Source organism: Neophocaena asiaeorientalis, unplaced genomic scaffold (genome assembly GCF_003031525.2).
Source record: "Neophocaena asiaeorientalis asiaeorientalis breed wild unplaced genomic scaffold, Neophocaena_asiaeorientalis_V1.1 scaffold132, whole genome shotgun sequence".
Lineage (NCBI taxonomy): Eukaryota > Metazoa > Chordata > Mammalia > Artiodactyla > Phocoenidae > Neophocaena > Neophocaena asiaeorientalis.
In genome coordinates this window covers 309028-335916 of record NW_020173393.1, presented here as the reverse complement: position 1 = coordinate 335916, position 26889 = coordinate 309028, and the positions used below count along the sequence as shown (strand labels likewise).

The window sequence follows — 26889 nt, the reverse complement described above, 5'->3', positions numbered from 1 at the left end:
GGTGAGGTATTTAGATATTTTGCCTTTTTATTTAAAAAATTTTAAAACATTTATTTTTTGGGCTGCATCAGGTCTTAGTTGTGGCACTTGAGATCTTCGTTGAGACACGTGGGATCTTTCGTTGCAGTGTGCAGTCTCTTTGTTGCGTTGCTTAGGCTTCTCTCTAGTTGTAGTGTGAGGGTTTTCTCTCTTGTTGCGGTGCATGCGGGCTCCAGGGCACGTGGGCTCTGTAGTTTGTGGCGTGAGGGCTCTCTCGTTGAGGTGCGTGAGCTCAGTAGTTGTGGTGCGCAAGATCAGTAGTTGCAGCGCGCAAGATCAGTAGTTGCGGCGTGTGGGTTTAGTTGCCCTGCGGTGTGTGGGATCTTAGTTCCCCGACCAGGGATCAAAACCATGTCCCCTGCATTGGAAGGCAGATTCTTTACCACTGGACCACCAGGGGAGCCCCGATATTTTGCCATTGTAAAATTGGGTTGTTTGATTATGTTATTTCTTACTGTTGTTATTTAAGAGTCCTTTGTATTTTTTGGATACAAGTCCTTTATCAGATAAATGTTTTGCAAATATTTTCTCCCAATTTGTGACTTGTCTTGATTTATTTTTTTTTGGTTTAAATTGGCAATTGAGGAAGTGGGCTTGGTATCTGACTTAGGTAAGGAGTTAGTATTTTAAATGTAAAATAAGGTTTAGGAATGTTTATACATAAATAAATTACAACCTTGTCACATGCTCCATATTGTTGTGTGGTTATAAAATCCAAACAAGCCAGTTTTGGAAATTTGTGGGCCATTTCAAAGTGGGAAAAGGTACCTAGTGATCTTGGGGGTATTTTGGTCCATTTCCTAAATTTTTCTTTGCTCTCCTGTGTGTATATTTTCTATATATTTCTGCGTCTTCCTTTTATGTGTAATTGTACAGAACTTTAAATATTTTAAAGGCTGCTTCTGTCTTATAATTGTTAAGAGTAATGCTGGTGTGAACATTTGGTACATAAGCTTTGTCTGCATTTCTGTTCCTTTGGATAGACTCCTGGAAGTAGAATCTGGATCAAAGATTTTTAAGACTCTTGGTGTGTGTTACATAATTGTTTTCCTAATCTGTTCATTTTGTATTACATTAGGAAGTTTCACATTTTGTAGAGCTTAATTTTTAAAAATGGCATCTTCTTTAAATTCAGTGTTGGGACTTCCCTGGTAGTCCAGTGGTTAAGACTCTGTGCTCCCAATGCAGGGGGCCCAGGTTCAATCCTTGGTCGGGGAACTAGATTCCACATGCCGCAACTAAGAGTTTGCATGCCACAACTGAAGACCCTGCATGCTGCAACTTAAAAAAAGAAAAGTTTCCGAATGCTGCAATGAAGATCCCCGCCCGAGGGAACGAAGATCCCATTTGCTGCAACTAAAGACCCAGTGCAGCCAAATAAATACATAAATAAATATTAAAAAAAAATTAGTTTTTACTTAAACATAGTGATAACACAAAGTTAGTCATAATCCCACCTCTCAAAGTGAAACGGAGCAGGACCCTTGGGGCCCTCCCTGGTACAAATCCTTTCCTTGTCCCCTGTTTCTTGTTTGTAGGAAATAGGCTTCATTTAGCCTCCTTGACCTTCCCTGAGTTCCAAAGGGCAGAATCAAACAGTTGTTAATCAGGGAAGGGAGGGAATGCAGAAAGAAAGGAGGAGCAGTCAAGAAACAATAGTACAGCCTTGGGGCTGGCTCCTGGTTCCTCCTGAAGGAATATACATAATATCTTCTGCAGGAACTAAGTCCCCCACCCAGGTGGAGGAGGGTAACTTCTGGCTGAGCACAAGATTCCTGGAACACTGCCCTGTTACCTCACCACCAACTAATCAGAAGAAAGTCACACACCCTGCAGCTCTCACCCCAAATTTTGCCTATTAAAAACTTCTCCCCTGGGACTTACCTGGTGGCACAGTGGTTAGGAATACACCTGCCAGTGCAGGGGACACGGGTTCGAGACCTGGTCGGGGAAGATCCCACATGCCATGGAGCTACTGGGCCTGTGGCACAAGAACTTCTGTTCAATAATGAAAGTACAGCAGTTAAAGTATTCTGGCAGTTTAATCACTCATCAAATTCTGTGTACCTTTCTCTACTTTTCCCCTAAGAGTAAGCATATGTATCTGTGTAGACGTGATCTTATACTTTAAAACAATCATGTTATATGTTGCCTGCAAGTGTTTTTTTTTAGTTCCATGGGCATCTTTTTAGGTGATTATTTTGTAGATCTACTGTGTTTGTTTCAATGGCTGTATAATACACCATTTTGTGTGTCCTTTCTTTAACCATTTATCCATTCATTTGCAAATATATATAGAGTACTTGTCATGTGTCAGTTACTGGGGACAAATATCAATGAAAAAAACGTGCTAGTCTTTTACTTCAAGGAGCTTGTATCTAATTAAAGTTTATATTCCCCTATTGATGCTCATTATTTGTTCCCTCCTCCCTTTTTTTGCTCTTTTTATAGGGTGTTATGTTGAATATCCTTGTACATATCTTTTGTATCTTGATGTACTTGTGCTATGGGCTTGTTGAGCCTAAAGGATACTTGCTTAAAATTACTAATTTTTGCCAACTGGTATAATTTTCTTTCATTATTTTTATTTTACATTTCCCTAATCCTTGGAAGGGTTGTGCATGTTTTAATGTGTTTATTGGCCATTTGTACTACAGTGAACTGCCTGTTTTTTTTTTTTTGCGGTACGAGGGCCTCTCACAGCTGAGGCCTCTCCCGTTGCGGAGCACAGGCTCCGGACGCACAGGCTCAGTGGCCATGGCTCACGGGCCCAGCCGCTCCGCGGCACCTGGACCGGCGCACAAACCCGTGTCCCCTGCATCGGCCAGCGGACTCTCAACCACTGTGCCACCAGGGAAGCCTTGAACTGCCTATTTTGATTCTTTGCCGATTTTTCCTCTTGTGTTGTCTTTTCTTGCTAATTTGTGAGAGCTCCTGTGTATTCTGGGTTTTCATTCCTTGTCTGTTTATGCACTGCAGGTATTTTCTCCCAGTCTGTTATTTATCTTTTATTTTTAAAAATTTTAATATTTATTTATTTATTTATTATTATTATTTTTCTGGCTGCTCTGTGCAACATGCAGGATCTTAGTTCCCTAACCAGGAATTGAACTTGTGCCCCCTGCATCTTTCATTTCTTCTTAATTTGGGGCTTACCAGAAAAGTTGCAAGATTAATATAAAGACTCCCAGGTACATTTCATTCACATTTTTCAAATGTTAACATTTTACTATATTTGCTTTCTCCTATCATTTAAAATTTAAAGAAGTATTTTTTCTGAACCGTTTGAGAGTAAGTTGCAGACATGATTCTCCTTTACTCCTAAATATTTTATTAAAACAAGGACTTTTTTAATATTATCACACTATGATTATAAAAATCATGAAATTATTTTTGACACAATCTGTAGATCTTATCCAGATCTCACCAGTTGTCTCAGTAATGTCTTCTAGAGGGAAGGGAAATCCAAGATTGTATGCACTGCATTCATTTATGTCTCTTTAGTCGCGTTTAATCTGGGACAGTTTCTGCTTGCTTTTTTGTTTCATGACATTGATACTTCAGTTATGTTAGGAAAGTCTCGGTTTGTGCTTGTGCGGTGTTTGCTCATGTTTAGATTCAAGTTCTGCACTTTTCAGGGAGGAATACCATGGACATGATGTGCTCTCAGTTCCTCTAACCAGATCAGTCCCATCTTTGACGATGCTAACATTGACCATTTGGTTGCAGTGGTGTCTGCTGCTTTTTCCATTGTAAGGTTATTTTTGGGAGTTAACCGTAAAGTTTGCTGTTGGGTTTCGAGGCTTTGAGCCTGTGATTATGGAAATACCCTATCACTCCGTAAACTTATAGCACTAGTTGTAGCTTCCACTGATGATTGTTGCCTCTTGAATGAATGATGATTATGACTTTTCCAAATGGTGATTTTCCAGTTCGATCATTCCTTCTATATTTGTTGGCTCTCTGCTGTAAAGAAGAGCTTTCCCATTGTGTATATATTTTTATATTTATTGTGGATTTATGAAATTTTAGTTTATTCAGTAGATTATAATTCTTTACCATTATTATCTTGGTGTTCAAATTGTACCAAATTTATCCAGTTAATGTTTAACTTTGTTTTTTTGGTTATAATTTTTAATATGTTTAAAAGTATTGATTTCTTGGAACTTCCCTGGTGGTCCAGTGGTTAAGACTCGGCGCTTCCAAAGCAGGGGGCATGGATTCGATCCCTGGTTGGAGAACTAAGATCCCGCATGGCGCATGGTGTGGCCAAAAAACAAAAAACAAACTGACTTCTTTTGGCTTCTGGATTTTGTGTTGTACTTAGTGGAAGCCCTTTCTTGCCTAAACTGTTGATCATCTAAGTCCCAGGTTTTCTAACCTTTGCTGCTTGCCTTGTGAATACTTCCATTGCCTCTAAGCACCACAATGGGGAGTGGCTGGGAATAGAACAGAACGGTGCAGAGAAGCCCAGATGGTTGCTGTGCATAGCCAAAAACAACCATTATAGCACAGAGCTTGTTTAAAAAAAAAAAAATTAACCCTCGGAAATTGAAATCCTTAAGCGTATTCAAACTTCCCCCTTTCAAGCAGTGTGCTAAGTGTATTTAATCTTTTCTTAACGATTCAGGACATTAAGAATATTATTATTTTTTGCTGTGAGTGACACCTCTTCTACCTCCTGAATTGAACAGGAGTGTTTCTCATAAGGTTGAATGACTGAGTCTAGGCCACTTTAATTTGACGAGTTTTTGTATTTGCTATTCTTAAATTAAAAGAAGTTTTTTTCACCTATTTTCCTTCACTGTCTTTTGCCTGCCAGTTAGCTCTGCTTTCTTGTTGTTACTACTTTGTTGCTTCTGATAGTCTGTCCTTTTTAATCTGCTGTAAAGTTGGGAAGCCAGATACCCACAATATTCTAATAATCTGGGTTTAAATAACAAATACCCTCAAGTGTGAGGCCCTGGGAGTCTCCCTTAATGAGTGGTTGGGCTGTATGTTTTTTTCCACTAAGAGACATGGCTTTTTCTGACAATGTGGGTGGCAGTGAGGATCTCAGTCATTCATAACTGCTCTTTGAGATAGGTAGGGCAAGAGATGCTCTCTGTAATTTATAGAGGAAGTAATGGGTGGTGGTGGTAACGTTATTATTAGGAGAGCTGGAATTTGAATCTGTTTTTTTCCTCTAAATCTATTATTATTTTTAGTAATACTTCCTTGTCCCATCTATTACGAATAATACTTTCTAGAAAGCTATGTTGTATACTGGCTTTAAGTATGGATCTCATGGATTTTTTATTAAATGTAAGTTTTATTTATTTTTTATGTTTTAAAAATTTATTTATTTATTTTTGTCTGTGTTGGGCCTCTGTTGCAGTGGTGGTCTTTCTCTAGTTGCAGCGAGCTGGGGCTGCTCTTCCTTGCAGTACGCGGGTTTCTCATTGCAGTGGCTTTTCTCTTGTTGCGGAGCACAGGCTTTAGGCGCATGGGCTTCAGTAGTTGTGGCACTCGGGCTCAGTAGTTGTGGCTTGTGGGCTCTAGAGTGCAGGCTCAGTAGTTGTGGCGCATGGGTTTAGTTGCTCTGTGGCATGTGGGATCTTCCCGGACCAGGGATCGAACTCATGTCCCCTGCATTGGCAGATGGATTCTTAACCACTGTGCCACCAGGGAAGCCCTAAAGGTAAGTTTTAAAATGAAGCAGGTTACTAGCACATAATTTTCAAGTTCCTATTGGCCTACAGTGTGGGTCCCAGACTAGAAGTGGGAAGAAGGTTGAGACTGTTAGACTTAATCAATTATCTATTTTATTATCATTAATAATGATTAATTTCATGGGAATTCCCTGGTGGTCCAGTGGTTAGTACTCTGCGCTTTCACTGCTGAGGACCGGAGTTCTTATATATATATATATATATATACCTATGTACATAAATATATAAATTTCATTATCTGTTAGTGCTATTATATACAATGCTATCTGCCCGGAACCCTCTTTGCATGGTTGGTTCCTTTCAGCTCTCAGATTAGATGTTGCCTCTTCAGAGAGCCCTTCCCTGACCTGAAATTACTTCCCTCTTCCTACCTCCCTCCTCTTTTATATCACACACCCTATTTACTTCCTTTATGGCTTAACCACTTTTTGGAAATACCTTCTGGAAATACCTTGTGTATTGTTAATAGCCAGTAAAATGTTAGCTCTGTGATTTTTTATCCTTTGTCCATCTTTAGGGTTTATTTTATCTCATCGCTTAGGTCTTTTTGAACTCCTCTGAGGACCTTCCTTTGCCCAGGAATGAGGCTCTCTGAATTTAAGGACTTCTGTGAGGGCCTTGTGTCTTGTTTACCATTGTATCCACAGAAACTGGAATAGCAGTCCTGTGGAATATGATATAATTTCAGCAAACATTGAATATAATGACAACATACTGGCTTTTTCACTTGAGAGGTGCATTTGGGGCTTATAGTCTAATGTGCTTTTCAAAGAATAAGCATATGGTGTAGCTGCATTATTACTGATTAATAATACCATTTTATGTGTCATACTACTTTGTATTTTTTTTAAACAGAAAATTTCAATTATGGGATAGCTGGTCCATTTGGTTTGAAGCCATAGAAAATATTTGAATCTTTATTTTTTTAAACACTCTGTGAATCTTTTAAAGAGTGATTCTCAAACTTCTGTCTGTGAACTGCTCTGACAGAGCAAGAAGACATGCAGGCCAATATTTTGTTTATTTTTATTTTATAGCCAGTATTTCCTTTTAGGTTCTATTTTTGGCACAGAAACTGCATTAGTATGGGAGGAAGACCAGGCAACTACTGTTGTATCCCCAATGTAGTTTGTCTTATTTGCCAAGTGAGGACTGCATTGGGTACTTGGATAAAACCAGGGGAGAAGAATGATTTAGTTGGAGATGCGAGGGAAAATTGCACCTTCCATACCCTGGTTGGTCTGTGGCAAGAAGCTAGCTACCTACTGTTTAACTCTATGCTTTGTTCTGAGTTATTTTTGGAATAAGTCATGTGACAAGTCATGTGACGGAAAGAAAGAATATAGAGGGTAGGAGAAATTGAGGAAAAATTTATTCCCCCTTAGTGTTTCACAAGATGTCCTGGGGGAGAAGGAGTTTGAATAACTAATTTTACCCTTAGTCTGTTTTTAGAGTTTGTTCCATCTCAAAGGCATATGATTAGGTCTTGTTGAATTCTTCTGAATACCTTCCTTGGCCATACCCAGCTACTAGATTCTCTGAATTCAGGACTTCTCACAGTATTTTTTGCTTGGTTGCCTTCCGTTTCCTAAGATGATTTTAAAAAGCCCTTTAGGTATATAGAAAGCTCTGTGCCCATTAAATGATAGCTTTTCCCTGCCAGTCACTGAAAGGTATAAGACTTTAAAAAAAAAAAAAAAGCATCAATTTGTTTGAACTTGCACATGTAATATCTGTTTATTTTTGTTGTTAAAATTGAACCAAACTTCAATCAGAATGAAAGTGTGGGGAACATAAGAGAGGGACAAAATTATATTCTCAATTTATGTAGAAAATAGAAACATAATGGCTTTGAACATGTTGATGAATTAAAAAAAAAAAGGCCAGGTTTTGTGTTTACTGTACAATCACGTTGCTGATGATATATCTCTGGAAAATCTTGGTTCAGGCATATCTCCCATTTGGTGGGTAGGAAAAATGAGGCACACAAAATCAATCTAATTTGTCCAAGGTTACGTACAGAAAATTATAAGGAGCGTGTAGATTTCCAGACTCTACCTAATATTTTATCCAGTTAGTTGAAATGTATATGGACTTCAAAGAGGACAGGTGAAGTACTTAATATAGTTTCCTAGCTGTACATAGTAATCACTCAGTTAAATTTTGCTATTATTAATTATTCAGGGAGAAGGTTCTGGTTGCTGATAATGTATATCTTGATGATGTTTTTGAGCACAGAGATAATATTTGTATTTATGCTGGTAAGAAGAAAATTAAATTGAATTACAGTACAAAACTTCTGCAAAAACTTTGCAATACAGACTTTTGTGTTTTGGATTTCTGCTTTCATGACTTTTAGGCCACTGTTAGTTTTAGATAAGAGAAATTTGAATCTCTGATTCTGTTTTCTTCAAGGGCCTGTATCTGCCTTTGTAGGCGTTTTGCATAGCAAGTACAGGTCGTTTTGTATTGAATGCGAAGTTTACTTTAGTGTCTGGTGTTTGATGATTTGTATAGTATTAAGTGAAATGTTTTAATGTATTGTAGTGTTGAGGATATCTTTGATGTAATTTTGACATGAGTATTACATATTGATTAAATTTCTGTTTCTAAATATTAAGGAGTGCAAATATTTTAATCTTTATATGCCAGGAAATCTGGGATCTTCTTGTTCCCCCTCCTTAAATTGCTGCTGGTGGAGATGGAAGCCCGTCTGAGTGTTAATAAATGCCATCACCCATTCCCTTCCCCCAGCTTTACACTGGAGCCTAGTTTGCCTGCAGCTGCAATGGTAGGCATCTTTCAGGAAGTGACCTTGGCTTGTATTAATCAAATTCAGAACACACAAAAAGCTTCTTGCTAACATGCTGACTTGATGTAAAATTTTATCGCATCCATTTTCTTTCAGAATGAGGCCATCTTGTAAAAAGAAGATGTACAGAAGACTCCTCCAATTTAATACATTAAAAAAACTTCTGCAAACCATGTTTAAAAAAACACCTAGATTTTAAAAGTAAAGACTCTTTATAGACAAATATGCATAAACTTAGATCATGAAGGTTTGGGAGTTGTTACTAGAAAATTACTTGTTCTAATGCTGAATTAAAAAAAAAACCCTCTACATTAGGATCAAGTTTATTTACTATCTTAACTACATTAAATTGCTGTGGAAAATTTATACCTATGAATTTATTTTGGGGCCCTTTAGTAGTTATATATTAAGTAAGATACTTTTGTATATTGGTTATCTTTGGGTGTTCAGAAATGACTGTGGTGTCTTACTCTGTTGGTTTGGGTAAGAAAACTAATGCCCTACATGGAATCGTTTTCTTAGGTAGTGGTAGCACCTACAGGGCCTTATAAATATAACTTAAAATTAAGTCAACAAGACTGCTAAAATTCGACCACCTATTGTGTTAATGAGAAATATTCTGACTACAAATTCATACAATTGCTTATTAGTATTTAACTGATCATTGTGATAGAGCAGTTAATACAGCTCTTTCACTTTTATCATGTAACGCGTCACAGAAATCTAGTTTTTAAATGTAGGGTAGTTAAGGTGTGTATAGTACAGATCTTCATTTTAACCTTGCTCAATGTTAAATATAGAATGTTGGAAAGAGTAATGGATTAGTTTACTGATGTTTTCTGCATTTGGGAGAAGTTTACATTAAGAAAAAAGAATTGGAGAGTAGTTGAGTCTATTGCCAAGGGGTTCACTCTTGAGTTTATTGTACATAGGAGTCACTTCTGTGTACTGAACTGTTTGAGGAGAGAAATACAAGAAAAGAAAGCTTAAACCTTAGGAGCTGTACCTGCATTTCGGTAGATGTACAGTATGAAAAGTACAGGCATGTTGCACGTTTATAAATTAATGATTAGGAGAGGAGGTGGAGAATCTATGCAAATAAAAAATTGGGGTTAGATAAATACTTTGATTAAATGTCTTCAATATCTGAGTTTTTTTAAAAGCATTTACTGGAAACATAACCAGCATTATCTTTCATCATATTGTAAATTGTTCTTAGAATTGCAGCCTTGTGGAGATAAATCTATCTCTTTAACTTGCCTAAGTTCACCCTTTGTCTCCATACCAGCATTAATGATTGGTTTGTTAGATACTACAGGATAATTTCAAGGAAAATTACTCGATCATTTCTCCCCTCAAATACCTGTTTAAAATACATGGTCTTCAATAAAATCATCATCTTGAACTTAAAATGTTCTTTGCCTCCTCCTCTGCTACCTCCCCTCCCCCCCCCCCCCCAAAAAAAAAAAAGGGAAAAGGAAAGCCTTGCAAGAAAAGGAATACAGGCAATCCTGGTGGCCAATGAGTTAATGTTCATTTGCAGCCTGAGGGTCAGCGTACAGTCTCTGTTTCCTGATTGGCTGCTAAAAGGTGAAATTGAAACCACTGTAAACTTTTGACCCTGTAGCAATTCTTGTGGAACGCCTTCCACTGGTGGAGCCCAGAGCTTCAGCTCACCTCTCCACCCAACCCCTCCCACCCCCTTTCCTGTATTTATTTTGTGTGATCGTGCAGCACTGCATGCAGTTTTTCCAGGAGATGCGGGAGAGGGAGGTGGAACAAGCACCAGCAGGCGGCTGGCTTCATGCCTGTTTTAGCAATCATGTCATTACTAACTACAGCTCAGCCAGAGATATGGGGCTTGTTAATAAACTGGTCTGCCAACCGGAGTTTTTTAGTTTTCTCCTTAATCTCAAGGTAATTTAAAAAATGCAGAATGGTTATATTTACTGCCATTGTTCATCAGTGGATAGCATCGTAGTGCAAGCAAAATGTATGGCATGATTTCCTGAATGTGTTGAGTTAAAAATAGCTTTCATATTCAGCAACCTTTATACACCCCATTAATGTTTCCTCTGTCTCTCATGATTTTTACACAAATAACATTTTACAAAAGTTTTTTTCTTCTTTGCTTTTGTTATAAAGAAACTCAAATGGCATTTCGGTTCTAACTATGGAAAATAATTGCAGAAGTTATCTGTACATTCAAATTTCGTCAATAATTCTTTCTCCCCCCTTTATTTTTTCTTTGCGGAGGTAAATGGTTTTGGATTTGTCTTTCATTCACCTGTAAATAGTGCTTTATAGTTACCAGAGCAATCCTATGAAAAAGGCAGGGCCGTCCTTCTCTCTTCTCTCCTTTAATATTATTATCAGACTCTGTCTTCATCTTCTGGTTCTTCCTTGTATCCCTGGTTTCCGGTGCAGCGTAGCAGGTTGATGCTCAGCAGATGCTTACTGAATGAACACGGTTTTCATTTCGGAAACCATAGTGGTAATTTGTAGCTGCTTCTCCTTTGCTAATTAGCAGCAGGAACCATAGTTTGCTTTTACTTCTGAGTGCTTGTGCAGCGCCTGACATCTAATAGGTGCAGAACAAACATTTAAGTGAATTAGATGCCTCCCACAGATCACTTTATGAATCTGAACTTCCAAAAACTAGGTTTTCTGAAATCAAGGCTTCTTTTTTAACTGCCTCATTTAAATTTTCAGGTTGGCTCCACATAGAACTAAACATTTATTATAACTTATTAAATGACTGTGTAGAATAAATTACAACAAATCAGCTTGCTCCTTTCTAGTGTACATCACAGGATAGGTGGTAATACATGTCAGGTTTTTTTTTTTTTTTAACCCTGTCCTTACTTTACTAGGCCTGTGTATGCTGTAATTTGAAATAATTCCTGCTCCCCGTGTCAAAAAGATTATGGTTTTTTTGAAAGTTTGTCATCAGTGTATTACCAATGTTCTCTTGGGTACCAAATACATTTTTCCTTATTTACTTGAGCACATAACTATGGGCTAAATAATAAATTTTAAAGAGAAAATTCTTTTTATTGAGTTAAGTTTATACGGCTTCAAAAACAGTAGCATCTTTTTATATAATTTTAAATTATATAAAATAATTTGTCTTTTGTTACAAAGACAAATTATTTTTTAAAATAAATTTATTTGTTTTATTTTTTTAAAATAAGTATATTTTAAAATGAATTTATTTGTTTTATTTATTTTTGGCTACGTTGGGTCTTTGTTGCTTTATTTATTTTTTAAAAATAAATTTATTTTAAAATAAAATTTTATTTATTTACTCTTGCCTATGTTGGTCTTTGTTGCTGCGCGCAGGCTTTGCTTAGTTGCTCTGCGGCATGTGGGATCTTCCCGGACCAGGGCTCGAACCTGTGTCCCCTGCATTGGCAGGCGGATTCTTAACCACTGCGCCACTAGGGAAGCCCTTAAATTTTCATATGGTATTAAACTTACATCCTTTTTTCCCCTTTCATTATAGCTACAAATTGGTTGCAGTTGATTGTTGCAAGTAAAATCTGGTGTTACAGTTTTGACAAAGGTTATATTTATTGCTTGGTAAATAATCTCAACTGCAAAAATATTTTAAGTTTAGTTTATGCCAATATTATGTAATCTTTAAGTAACCTGATATTTAGTTGGTACACAAACTTACTCTGTAGTGCTTTGAAGATGGGTGGGCAACAGCTGGCTTTTCCCAAAGATGGTGATTCCTCATCTCTATCTATGATTTTAGGGAACTGAGGAGGGAGTACCTGGGAGTCCTGCCTGCAGCAGCATGGAAAGAACAATGAGTTTAATATGATTAGTAGTAGAATCCTTGCCCCCTTCCATGTTCAACGGCAAAAGAAAAACACGTTCAATAATATTCAGTGGCCTGTTTTTGTCCAGTCGGTGTTTCCAAGCATCAGCATCATGTAGTTTGGATTTTCCTCTCTGTCATATCCCCTCCCCCAGTTTGAATCTTTGTTCTGGCCTCGAGGCACACCTTCTCAGACTAGCTATTAACAAAGCTCAGTTTGATCTCCCCCAAGCCCCCGATAGCTTTCTAGTGGTGCAGGTTTTGATAATGGGGATCTCATCAGTCACCTTTCTGTTATTTATAGTAGAAAAATTAATGTCATACCCTGCCCCCTCCCCCACTGCGATATTTAATATTTGGGGGTTGTGTAATTCAGTTTTTATGTCGGTCTGATTTGACTTTGTGTGTGTGATTGACTAAAGTCCAAACTATGAAAAGGAGTAAGGATAAGGTTGTTTTTTGGCTGTGCCGCGCGGCTTGCTCAACCAGGGACTGAACCTGAGCCCTCGGCAGTGAAAGTGCAGAGCCCTGACCACTGGATCGCCAGGGAATTCCCAGGATAAACTTATTTTTGATGAAGGTAATAAGTACAGTCCCAGGAAATATGCTTTGATTGTTGCCTTTGCAGAATCTTGGTTCTAGGCAAGTTAACTGCAGTTCCCCAACAGTTCCATACTTTACGGGATCCTGGTATATAGTACTTTTTAGACCATCTGCTCCTTGCAGGTTCCTGGTAGGCAGGCCAGTCATTGATCTTTGACTATTTGGGGACCTCTCTAATCCAACTGCATAGTTCCCGGGAGAGGAGAATTTTATAGATGGTGTTCCTTTGGGTCCTGGGGGTTGTGGGTACAGATTGGCTGGGTCAGCACTCCTTTGGATAGTTCTCACCAGGAGTACGACAATGTTTGAGTATTAATGTAGGCTGTCTCGCCAGCCTTTCACGTTAGGCAGCAGACTTGTTTCCCGGGTCAGTCATTAGGGTACTAGGTACATTCTGACTCAAATTCCTTTTCCTTCCCACCCCTCTTGTTCTTAGGTACTAATGCCACCCCACTGACCCCCGTTAGCCCCCCAAAAGGGGCAACAACAAAAGAACTATTTCTGAAATGAAACTTGATTTAAAATTAGGGCCAGAAAACCTTGGATTTTCTTTACAGGACTTCTGCCTACCTTTTCCCCCTTCACTGTCTTCTAATTAAATTGGATATAAAAATTCAAGTTATAGGGACATCCCTGGTGGTCCAGTGGGTAAGACTCCATGCTCCCAGTGCAGGGGCTGTGGGTTTGATACCCAGTCGGGGAACTAGAGCCTGTGTGCGTGCCGCAACTAAGAAGTCCGCATTGCTGCAACTAAAGATTCTGTGTTCCACAATGAAGATCCCGCGGGCCACAACTAAGACCCGATGCAGCCAAAATAAATAAATAAAATAAAAATTAAAAAAAATTCACGTTGTAAAACATTGAATTCATTTAAAAACTAAAACTGATGATTGTGTTTTCTCCTATTTTTTAATTTCATTGTGCTTGGTAATTCTTGTTATATTATGTGTCAGATAGTCTTGTTTGGCTAATAATTGTTTTTATTTATTGAGCATTTGTATACTAGGTACTAATAAGTAATTTAAGCATTTTCACTTAATGTTCACAAGAGCCTTAGGAGGTGTGATAGCCATTTTAAGATGAGAAATCTAAGGCTCAAAGATGTCTTTAGTTGACCCAGGGGTACCTAACGAGTAAGTGAAAGAGCTGGGAGTTGGTTGAGTCTAGATCTGGTGGGCTCTGAAGCTTCTGCCCTTTAGCCGTCATGCTAACAACTAGCTATACTATTGTGGATTGGAAGATGTAGTCCAAGAACCACCTTACTTATGGCATGTATCTCAGTTATAAGCTAGAGACTACTGTGCTTATCAGTAGACCTGGTACTAGATATATCAGTTCCTTTTATAACTTTAATTGCATGGCACTGATATATTACCAGGGTTTTCCTCTTTTCCCTTTGTTATCCACATTATAATGTGATATCCTTCCATCCTCAACGAGCCCCAGTCCCTCATTTTCGCACTTTTAATTTGAGTTTCAAAAGTGCAACAGACCGGGCTTCCCTGGTGGCACAGTGGTTGAGAGTCCACCTGCCGCTGTAGGGGAACCGGAAGATCCCACATGCCGCGAAGCGGCTAGTCCCGTGAGCCATGGCCGCTGAGCCTGTGCGTCCGGAGCCTGTGCTCCGCAAAGGGAGAGGCCACAGTAGTGAGAGGCCTGCGTACCGAAAAAAAAAAAAAGTGCAACAGATCCTTCACACCATGCAGCTAGATTGTGGTTGGTTGTCTTCTCTATGCTACATGTGGATTGGCCATGGCTGTGATGTATTTGTTACTCGGAACTTGTGAATATATCATTTTTTTCTTCCATCCTTCCTCAACAGACTTGCCAATTCCAGTGTAAATGCTATTAATTTAAGGGCATAGTTATGGTTCTTGTCTTTATAGATATCTCTAGAATTAGCAATAGTTAAATTATTGCTTTATTGATACATTTGGAAAATCATAAGTGATGTTGAGTGTTTTTATTGGCTCACTTTCTTGTTGCACTAGAGCCTGCTCCACATCTCCTCAAGTGCAAAGTCTGCTGTTCTTTATGTTCATGTATTTATTGCAGTTTATTTTGAAGAACTGCCCCTCACTTACCTGTCTCCCATTTAAAATTATTTTTTGTTGGTGACTCAAATGATACACCCTTTCCTAGAGGGGAAGAAAATATCCAGGGCTTTTTTGTGTTTTACGCTTCTCCTTGCTTGCTTTATCCATCCATCTGGTGGGTATTTATCTTTTTTTGACTTCAGTATTTAATTAGCTTCTGACAGGATATTTATATTTAATTAATCGATTAATCAGTTAATCGATTAATTAATTATTGGCTGTATTGGGTCTTCATTGCTGCGTGCGGGCTTTCTCTAGTTGCGGTGAGCAGGGGCTACTCTTCGTCGTGGTGCACGGGCCTCTCATTGTGGTGGCTTCTCTTGTTGTGGAGCACGGGCTCTAGGTGCGCGGACTTCAGTAGTTGTGGTGCACGGGCTTAGTTGCTTCGCAGCATGTGGGATCTTCCTGGACCAGGGCTCGGATCCATGTCCCCTGCATTGGCAGGCAGATTCTTAACCACTGTGCCACCAGGGAAGTCCTATATTATTTTAGATTGTTAATTTGTTGAACATTACTTTTGGACTGGTGGGAACGTCCCAAGTTCAAATTACCCAGCTGGTTTCATCACTTTTCAGGACTTGAAGGTGATCTCCTTTATCTCCACTTTGTGTTATCCATGTTTACAAACTGTGACAGACTGTATTGTGTATGCCCTGCCTGATTTTTATTTTTTTTATTAAAAAATTTTTTTTTTAGCAGAAGTAGTAATATATGGCAAAATAAGGCATCGAGCTCAAATTCCCAGGAAGAGGCCTTATACTGGATAGCTTTTTGTTGTTATTGTTTGTTTCTTATGTCCAGGGAAGGGAAAGGTGGGAAAAGTTATTTTTTGTGTGACTAATAATAGTACTTACATAAAGAAAGGGCAATAAAAATCAACACCCTTTTTTTTTTTTTTTTTTTTTTTTTTGTCCTCAGGATCAAAATACTTGCTGAACAGTGGAGTCAGAGACCAATAAAAATAAACTCCTACTTGAACATCATCTGACTGGTTAGCCAGGTAATTCAGTTTTACTTTGGATCTTTTGTGATTTTTTGACGTCAGCCTCTGAAGGTACTGCCCTCTTCTTGATTTATGGTTTAATCTTAAGCTTATTTTATGTGTCATGCTTTCCTCTTTAATAATACTATTAGTTGAATGAAGGCACTTGGAATAAGTGAATATATATGTGTATTCTATATACAAACATAAATTTTTGGGGAAGGGTCGGAACTGTATATTACGGTTTAATATGAGACACTATCACCTGCCCACTGTTTCCTTAGGTGTGAATATTTTAATGGCACATAGTCAAAATCTGAATCAGCCCCACCCATTTTGACTATTTCACCTTGTGAAGACCAGTTTCACCGGATTGCTTGTGCTGGTGTACAACATTTCATCTAACTCCTCTCCTGACTTTTATTATTGCATCAGAATAGGAAAAATGAGAATAGAAAAATTGTCTGATAGCTAAGAAAGCGGTTATGCTTTTCTTAGCTAGTTAAATTTCTTTTTGCTGGTAACATTATTGTTTTATTTTGCGGTACACGGGCCTCTCACTGTTGTGGCCTCCCCCGTTGCGGAGCACAGGCTCCAGACACACAGGCTCTGCGGCCATGGCTCATGGGCCCAGCCGCTCCGCTCCTGCTTCAGCCTCCCTTTTCCTGGTATATTTCCACAGCCTTTGTCTTTTATGACGTTGACATTTTTGAAGAACACAACCCCTTCCCCTCCCTTATTAGAATCTTCTTCATTTTCTGTTTGTCTGAAGTTTTCTTGCAATTAGAATGTGGTTATGCGTTCTTGGCTGGAATACTGCATAGGTGATGTGATCCTCCGAGAAAGATGCACAACTTCTGGAGGCACATGGTGTATTCTGTCCCTCATTGGGATGTTAATTTTGATCACTTGGCCAAGGTGTTGCCAGATTTCTCCACTGTATAGTTTTTTTTCCTTCTTTGGCAAGCAGTAAGCAGTCTGTGGGGGAGACAATGCTGGTACCACAATTCTTGTCACAATTTGCCCTAGATTTAGCGTTCATTGATGATTCTTGTCTGATCTGATTTTTTACCATAATGGTTCCAAAATGGTCATTTTCTTGTTTCATTCCCAGTGGAGCTCTTTTAATGACGCTCCTGTGTCCTTGTGGAGAATAGTATTAGAGACCAAGATCCCTGTGTGGTGGAGGGTAGGTGTCCTTGTTGCTTCTGGGTTGTCTTCTCTTCTTGACCCTTACAGTGACACAGCTAGAAAATATATGAATGTCTATACACATACATACATAAATATACTTATTCATAGCAACATGAATATATGTAGTTTAGAAATCATGAGTTTATGTCAGTATGTCCAGTTTCACTCCACAGCTACAGGGTTCTTTCTTTGCACCTCTCATTTCATATTTTTATGTCCTTTTTTTTTTTTTTTTTTTTTTGTGGTACGCGGGCATCTAACTGCTGTGGACTCCCCTGTTGTGGCGCACAGGATCCGGATGCACAGGCTCAGCAGCCGTGGCTCACGGGCCCAGCCGCTCCGCAGCACATGGGATCTTCCTGGACCAGGGCATGAACCCGTGTCCCCTGCATCGGCAGGCGGACTCCCAACCACTGCGCCACCAGGGAAGCCCTTTAAGTCCTTTTTTAAAAAAATTTTTTATTTATTTTTGGCTGCATTGGGTCTTTGTTGCTGTGTGTGGGCTTTCTGTAGTTGCAGCGAGTGGGGGCTACTCTTCGTTGCGGCGCGCAGGCTTCTCATTGTGGTGGTTTCTCTTGTTGAGGAGCATGGACTCTTGGGTGCATGGGCTTCAGTAGTTGTGGTGCACGGGCTCAGTAGTTGTGGCTTGTGGGCTGTAGAGCACAGGCTCAGTAGTTTTGGCTCGCGGGCTCTAGAATGCAGGCTCAGTAGTTGTAGGGCGTGGGCTTAGTTGCTCCGTGGCATGTGGGATCTTCTCAGACCAGGAATTGAACCCATGTCCCCTGCTTTGGCAGGTGGATTCTTAACCACTGCACCACCAGGGAAGTCCCTTTATGTTCGTTTTTATGCCATGAGAGCTCTGGTTCCCAACATTGTCAGTACATTTACTCTTTTGCTCTATCCTATAATACATCTAAAATAATTTCAGAATTACTTGACCATTTCACTGTGACCATTTCACAGTAAACAAACTTACTTCAAGTGAGTGAAGAATTTGTATATAGTTCTCCACTTCCCCAAGACTGAGAGTAAATCCTGTATTCTTTTTAAATTATTGATTGATTGATTTATATTTAATTTATTTATTTGGTTGTGCCAGGTCTTAGTCGCGGCAGGCGGGCTCCTTAGTTGGGGCATGAGAACTCTTAGTTGCGACATGCATGTGGGATCTAGTTCCCTAAGCAGGGATTGAACCCAGGTCTCCTGCATTGGGAGTGTGGAGTCTTAACCACTGTGCCACCAGGGAAGTCCCCCCCCCCCACCTTTTTGTAAGATTTGCATATTTGTATTTCTTTTTTTACTTTTTATTGGAGTTGATTTACAATGTTGTGTTAGTTTTAGGTGTCAAATCCTGTATTCTTAAATTACTTGAATTAGTCCTCCCTCCTCCTACTTTACGTTCCTTCCCCAGTTTTATTTCCCACCCTTACTTTCTGCATAATGTAGTTATGGTATTTGTTTGAAATGAAATGAGATTTATTTATTTGTATGCTTGAGTTTCAGTTTGTTTTAAAATGCTCCTTCCCATTCTGATTGGTTATGTTTTGATTATGTAGAATATGAACACATTAAGTCAAAATTTTACAGAAGATACACATTCCCTTCTGTATCCTTTCTACCCCATTCTCCCCATTCTTGGAGGAAACTATCTTCAGTGTTTTCTGAAGTATTTCCCTGTGCTTCTTTTTGTAATGACAAGCAGATATATGTATAATATGTTTTCCTTTTTCTTTTTGTTTTCACAAAAGGTAGCATACTATGTATATTCTTTTGCACTTTGCTCTTTTCATTTACTGATATCTCCTGGAAATAATGCCATATCATGCCAAAGGGGTCTTTCCCATTCATTTTTAAAAATCATGGTAAACTTTACATAACATAAAACTCACCATTCTGACCACTTTTAAGTGTGCGGCTCAGGGGCATTAAGTCCCCTCACACTGTTTGCAGCTGTCCCCACCATCCATCTCCAGAATGTTTTCATCTCCCTACACTGAGAACTGTGCCCATTAAACACCAATTCCTCACTGCCTCTTTTCTTTCCCAGCCCCAGTCTCATTTATTTTTTACATAGATGTATAGTTTCCATTATGTGCATGTAGGTTATTCAGTCAGTTTCATGTGTATGGATATTACCTGGTTGTTTCCAGTATTTTGTGATTAAAATAATGCTGCAGCGAATAACCTCATGAATATATATTTTCATATTGTTGGGGGTATACCTTCAGGATAGATTCTTGGAAGTGAGATTGTTAGGTTGAAGGGTAAATGCATCTATAGTTTTTGTTAGATATTGTCAGATTACACTCTATAAGGATTATACCATACGGGTTCCCACCATCAATATGTGAGAGCACCTGTTTCCCCACAGTCACGCTGTACAAGTTCTTTCCCTCGGCGTGTTTTTTAAGATGGATCCACATTTTTGTGTCAGAAGTTTCTTTCTTTTTATTGCTGAGTAGTATTCCATTGTGTTTCCTATTTTTGGCTGCTACGAATAAAGCTTCTAGGAACATTAAAGTACAGGTCTTCAGATTTTTTTTTTCCTTCTTGATTAAATACCTAGGAGTGTAATTGCAGCGCCTTCTGTTAAGTGTGTGCTTATCTTTGTAAGAAATTGAAACTGTTCTCTAAAGTGGCTTACCATTTTATATTCCACCTGCAATATATGAGAGTTCAAGTTACACATATATCTCTTCTTTTATGAAGTGTCTGTTCACATTTTGCCCATTTTTAAAATTGGGTGGTTTTCTTATTGTATGAGTTAAAAAAAATGTTCTGGATACAAATCCTTTTCAGATATATTTTGAGAGTATTTTCTTCTGGCCTTTGTCTTCCCTTTTCATTTTCTTGATTTATCAATTTTTTGCTCTTAGGATTAATCCTTTTTTAATGTGCTAAGAGATCTTTGCCTATTGTAAGGTTATGAAGATTTTTCTGCTTTGTTTTCTTGTAGAAGTTCTATAGTTTTAGCTTTATATTTAGGTCTGTGATCCATTTTGATTTAATTTTTGCATATGGTGTGAAGAAAGGATTGAGGATCAGTTTTTTAAAATACTGACATTCCGTTCCATGGCTGTCTATTGAAAAGACTCTCCTTTTCCCATTGCATTGCTTTTGGTAACTTAATCAACTAACTGTGTGTGTGTGTGTGTGTATAAATACATACACAAACATATACATACATATATACATACTTACATATACACACACACACACAGATGTATACATGTATATAAAATCAGGATCTATTTCTGGTCTTTATTCTGGCCATTGATTTGTATAACAGTCCTTATGCCCACATATATTGTCCTGATTCCTGCAGCTTTTATAGTAAGGTTTGAAAGTAGGTAATGTGAGTCTTTCAACAACTTCTTCTTTGCCATGATTGCTCTGGGTAATCTAACTCTTTTGATACAAATTTCAGGATCAGTTTGTTAGTCCCTACAGTTTTGTCAGTCACTCTGAGAAACTGCCGTGCAGAATACATCCAGCTTGGCCATCCTGAATGCTGGTTATTATCTTGTCCATTCAGCAAGATTGCTGGACTTTGTTTGGGTTCCTTATCCTTGTGCTGTGATCTGGAAAAATTGTTGCTTCCTGGTAGGAAGCCTGGCTGGTGGTAGGGCTCATGTTGTCATATTGGTCCATCTCCCCCCAGCTCGCAATTGTTTTCCTGATCTCAGGGACCACAGTTTTTCACTGCTTGTTCTCTGGTAATCTGAATATAGTTTGTTCTTACAATTTGTTCAGTTCATGGTGGGATGAATCCTATTATTCTCTCTTGGTCTAAAATAGAAGTCCCACAGTTGATTCTTGAGTTCATTAAAAAAAAAAAAAGCCTCTTTTCATCCTTTGCAAAAAGGTACAGAAAGATGTCTTTATTAACCATATAAGCTTCTTTGAATGTATTTTATTTATTTTTTTGGCCACAGCATGCGGGAATCTTATCAGTAGTTCCCCACTGTGCCCCCTGCAGTGGAAGCGTGGAGTCTTAACCACTGGACTGCCAGGGAAGTCCCTGAGCGTATTTTATTGAACAACTTCTGAGACCAGAGGATTAATTTCTCTCTGGAAGTTTTCCTGAGGAATATAGGATTGCATTTCTAAAGTCTCTTTTATTTGTTCTTGTATCTTGAGACTAGGAAACCAGTCCAAACAAACCCTACTAGATTTCACTTGCAGTCCTATAAATATGAGTGAAGTCATCTCCTCTCCCGGTTCCTCAGATTTACTAAGTCTCTGGCCTACTTTTGAGGCTAGTCCCTATAAGCCAAGAATAGGTACCAGGCCCATAATTGACTTATAAAGTGTGAAGTCTTTGCTTGTTAATGATGGGCTTGTCATGCCTGATTAAATGAGAATTAATCTCAGTTATGACATTCATGATATGGACTTGATTGTCCAGTTATCGTGATAAATAGGTTGACAGATGTTTATTAAACCTATGCAGTTAATATTATTGACATGAAAAGTAGAGAGACTCAGTTTTTACTTTTATATTTATGTTTTTCCCTGAAATTTGAGGACATCGGATCGGGTGCCACTTAAAATGTTTTTCTATTTATTTTATTTTTATTTTATTTTATTTTATTTTAATGGCTGTGTTGGGTCTTAGTTGCAGCACGTGGGATCTTTCGTTGTGGCATGCAGGCTTCTCTCTAGTTGTGGCGTGCGGGTTTTCTCTGTTCTAGTTGCTGCGTGCAGGCTCCAGAGTGCGCGGGCTTAGTTGCCCTGCGGCCTGTGGGATCTTAGCTCCCTGACCGGGGATTGAACCCCCCATCCCCTGCATTGGAAGGCACATTCTTAACCACTGGACCACCAGGGAAGTCCCTGAAGTATACTTTGAAAAACAACGGTGAACTTGCTACTTGAACTTAAGAACTGGAAGGTTGTTAGGTGTATCAACTCCCTGTGTATTTCTTCATGAACTCATCCTGCTTCTATCCCAGAAGTCACAGTTATCTTTAATTGTGGTTGCTTTTTAAAAACGTTTGAGAAACCACACGTGTGTGTTCCTGAACGATGTTTAGTTTTTCTTGTTTTGTAGCTTTACAAAAATATAACGAATGTAATGTACTTGCTTTTTTACTTTTGGTTGCTTGTAAGGTTCTACCATGTTGTGTATGATTTATTTATTTTTGCTACTACTATATTGTGTTCTTTTGTATGGCTTTATTAGAATTTATTTTTTAAATTTGGGATTGAACATTAGTTTCCTCTGGCTTTTAATGTATGAATGATATATCAATGAACATTTTTGTGTAGGTCTCTTGTTGCATAGAGAATTGTTATTGCTGTAAAGTTTTTAAACATAAACTTGATTTTTAACTGCTGATGTAATAAATTTACTTTTCATGTGGAACTTCTTTAGAAAACAGTAAATTTTCTTGCTGAAATAGCCCTATGTTTTATAAGCTAATTTATCTCATACTAGTCATTTATTGTTTATCACAGAATTTGCAGTATGCACTGTGATTTTCCTTAACCTAACTTTTTAAGTACTTAATTTTTAAACAACTTTATGAAAGTGTAGTTTACATACAATAAAATTCACCAACTTTAAATTTACAATTTGATGAGTTTTGACAAATGTAACCATTATCACAATTATGATAGAAAACACTTCTACCCCCTAAAGTTCCTTTGTGCCCCTCTACAATCTGTCCCCTCTACTGGTAGCTGGTGGCCATTGGGCTGCTTTAAGTCACTACAGTTTGCCTTTTCTTGAATTTCATATAAATGGTAATCCCCTTGTGTGTATATTATTTTGTAATTGTTCTACTGTTCCTGGATATTCCGTTCTTTTCCTTTTTCCTGTTTGTATTTCAGTTTTGGAAGAGAGAAAGACAGAGAGGGAGAGAGAGAGAGAATGTGTATGTGTATGTGCTGTGTGTATACGTGTGTGTATGTGTGTGCGTGCGTGTGCGCGTGTGTGTGTGTGTGTGTGTGTGTTGAAGCTCACTGATCCACCTCCACCAATCCCACCACCACTCTGTCCATCAAAAGGACTTTCTTTTCCTTTTTCCTGTTTGTATTTCAGTTTTGGAAGAGAGAAAGACAGAGAGGGAGAGAGAGAGAGAATGTGTATGTGTATGTGCTGTGTGTATACGTGTGTGTATGTGTGTGCGTGCGTGTGCGTGTGTGTGTGTGTGTGTGTGTGTTGAAGCTCACTGATCCACCTCCACCAATCCCACCACCGCTCTGTCCATCAAAAGGACTCTTCATTTCTGTTAGGGATTTTGGTTTCTAATACTCCCGTTTGCTTTTTTAGAGTTTCCATCTCTGCTTACATTACCCATCTGTTCTTGTATGTTGTTCACTTTTACCATTTGAGCCCTTAGCATATTAATCATAGTTAAAAATTGTACAACTGCTTCCACTTAAAAAAAAATTTAAGAACCTGGCCTTTTTCCTGTTGACCAGCAATCTTTGGAGGCTTCTTTGTATATGTCATCAAAAGTTGTTTTCATTAGTGCTCATGGTTTCTCATTTAAGAATATAGGTGACCACATAAAAACTTGTACTAACTGTTCATAATAACAGTATGTATATTCATAGGTTGGAAACAACCTAAATGTCCATCAAGTGATGAATGGATGAATAAAGTATATCTATACGATGAAGTATTATTCAGAAATAAAAAGAAATGAAGTACTGATATGCTACAACATGGATGAACTTTTCGGCTAAGCCAGTCACAAAGGACTAGAAGTTGTATGATTCCACTTGCATGAACTGTCCAGAATAGGTAAATCCGTAGAGACAAAGTACAGTAGATTAGTGGTTGCCTAGGGTGGGGATGCGAAAGAGGTTTTGTAAGGTGGGGGGAATGGGAGGCTTAGGGGAGTGACAGCTAAGGAATATTGGGTTTCTTTTCACAATAATTAAAATGTTCTAAAATTGATTGTGGTGACAATTGTATGACTCTGGATGTACTAAAAGCCATTGAATTGTATACCTTAAGTATACGATATGTGAATTATATCTTAATGAAGCTGTTAAAGAATGTAGCTGATGTATTGAGGAATACTAAGAGTTCTATGATGCCATAAAGGAATTTTATGGGAAAATACGATTACTTTTCTCATGGCACTGACCTCAGAAGGTGTGCTGTCTACCTCAAACTTTTCTGAGTTTCAACAATAACATGTTAATTAAACTCACCTCAATTTTTTGAAAACCTTATCCAGTTTTTGTTAGAGTAAGTAGTCAACCTGTAATTATAGGGTTAATGTTAATTCCAGCACCATATCTTCTTCATTTGTCAAGAAAGATTATATCAAAAAGACTTTATTCTTTAAAAAAAGAATTCAAAATTATACCCAGACCCATCTACACTTTTCTATTTGTACATTACATATTTGTGAGTTACTTATGGATATTTTACAGCAATACACCCAGAGATCAATTTTTGCTCTCAAGCTTATAAGAGCAATTAAAAATTACTAAGAAAGCCATAATTTTGGTGGATCTGCTGTCTTGGGCTAATGAAGTGCTTTGGTTTTAAGTGGAAAAGCCAAAGTTATTTTACTTGAGATAATCTGACCACACTTAGTCCCTCACTCCTTTTTTATTTTCTTTTTAGGTTTTAAACTTTTAAGAGATTCCTTCTATGTAAAGAAGATTGATTACTAGTGATATATTTAGAATGTGGAGGTCACTAGTTTTATGATGATATATAGGAGAATGTCAGTGCATTTATAATTTTGAAAGCTTAAATAGTTTGAATGTTGGTGAAACAGCATACTTTTAGAAGATAATATTTTTTTTAGCATAGGTCACATGCTATACAGAGATGCTTTTAAAAGAAAATTCCTATTGATAGTTTTGTTCTGTTATTAAAGTAAAAAACTGATGGTTAAGCTGGTTTGCTTTTAAGGATGAAGCTCTCAGGATATGTAGAGAAAACTGTTAAAGTTGTAACATCCGTCTTTGGCACGAACAACAAGCTATCTAAACTGCTGTACTAATCTAATCACTGTTTTTTCCCCCGCTCTTGGTAAAAATGGATGGACATAAGGTTGTAGTAATTGTTCATAGTCATGGTTCGTTAAAAGGACAGTTTTATTAGACTTGGAAAATACAGACATAAAAACTCATCAGATTGGTAATAATGTAGCTCTTGTAGTACTTAATTTTGTAACTTAGTTAAGAAATATAATTGGCCTAAATATCAGCTCAACGATCCAAAAATACAAATAATCCTCTTTATATCACTGTTATAAATGGCCCTATCTCTCATGAGCCAAACTCTTAGAGTAATTACTTTCTTATGACTCTTTCTTTTCAAAAACTGTTTTAAAAAGAATATGTTTTGGAATCTGTGTAATATTTAACATATAAAGCCTGCATTATTTTGAAGTTGATATTGAAAACCTCTAAACTTCTGACCTTGAATAGAATTTTCTATGTATAACCATTACGTGCAGCTGGTGGATTCAGAATTGCCTTTTCTGGTACTCTGCTTTGTGAAAAATAGAATGTATTGGACATGAGTGCATGACAGCTGACATTTATCAAGGATAACAGGCTTACTCATTTTCACATTTTAAAGTGACTTTGAAAGCTTTGCATGTGCACACATGTTCCACATATGTTCCTAAGATTTAAGTATATTTTCCATCATATATCATTCTTTAATGAGCTTCATATATTAAGCTTATATGATGTGAGTCCACAATCATCTAAAGATCAGAAGTGTAGGTTATTTAATTCACTTCCATAGAATTTTATCTTGCATAGTTGAACAATCATTACAAGTAAAAATGTACATGTACCTAATGTATTCCAGGTAGGACTCTTGTTACATAATGCGTGATTTGTCGTTTGTTTCATTCCCCTACTCTAAAATTCGGCTCTAATGTAGAAAACTGAATTACAGAAATTAATTTTTTTCTACATCAACTGCTAGCATATTGTTCTCCTGTTTAAAAAGATTTTTATAGAGCTAGTTATTTTATTTTACTGGAGGGTGACCATAAACAGAATTGGAATTGAATAATTTTTAGTCTTGGTTCTTAACCTTTTAAAGTTTTCTTTAAAATGAGATTGTGATAATAATTAAAAAAATTCGAGTATAGAGCTGCAGAGTTCCTAATGTGTTGGCAAGTTTGTCAATTAAAATAACACCTTTTATGGTTGGAATAGGTTTCAGATTCTGCAACCCTTCGGTATATTGATATGCAGATCACAGTGACTTGCTGCAAGGTAACAGGAGACATGCTTTGACTTCAGAAGATAAATTGGCCATGCACAGCTGTAATCTACTGTCTTTTCATTTCCAGACATGATTTAGTAGTATAAGGCCTTTGATTCCTAGGCCCTGGGAAGTAAGTTGAAATTTAATTTTTTTGTGTGTATGAGAGTTTTTACTTCGGCTTTTGATAAGCCTGTTTTGTGGTGTGAAGGTATCATGTAAATTGTAGACGTTTCATTACTTAAATAACTCCCGATTCCATTTGAAGTATAAGAAGCCCGAGTTCCATCCCTTTCCATTTTCCTTTTGGCAGTTGAAAAGGAAGCCATTTTATTAAGAATGATGAATAGTGAATGGAATTTTAAATTTAGGCTAGTTAAATTGCCAGTGTCTTTATATCTTAAAAAATTGCAGAGGAATTATCAAT

General features: G+C 37.8%; 1 protein-coding gene across 4 annotated transcripts in view; it reads left to right on the top strand.

The window, feature by feature from the left end:
* Positions 1 to 26889, top strand: part of NCOA3 (nuclear receptor coactivator 3) — a 121684-nt gene that overhangs the window by 47029 nt on the left and 47766 nt on the right. For 3 of the 4 annotated variants that reach the window (XM_024746765.1, XM_024746762.1, XM_024746763.1), the window contains exon 2: positions 16006 to 16087. The exons of the other annotated variant lie outside the window; for it this stretch is intronic. The gene's annotated coding sequence lies outside the window, so the exon portion shown is untranslated. The remainder of the gene's footprint in view (positions 1 to 16005; positions 16088 to 26889) is intronic. 4 annotated transcript variants of the gene reach the window in all.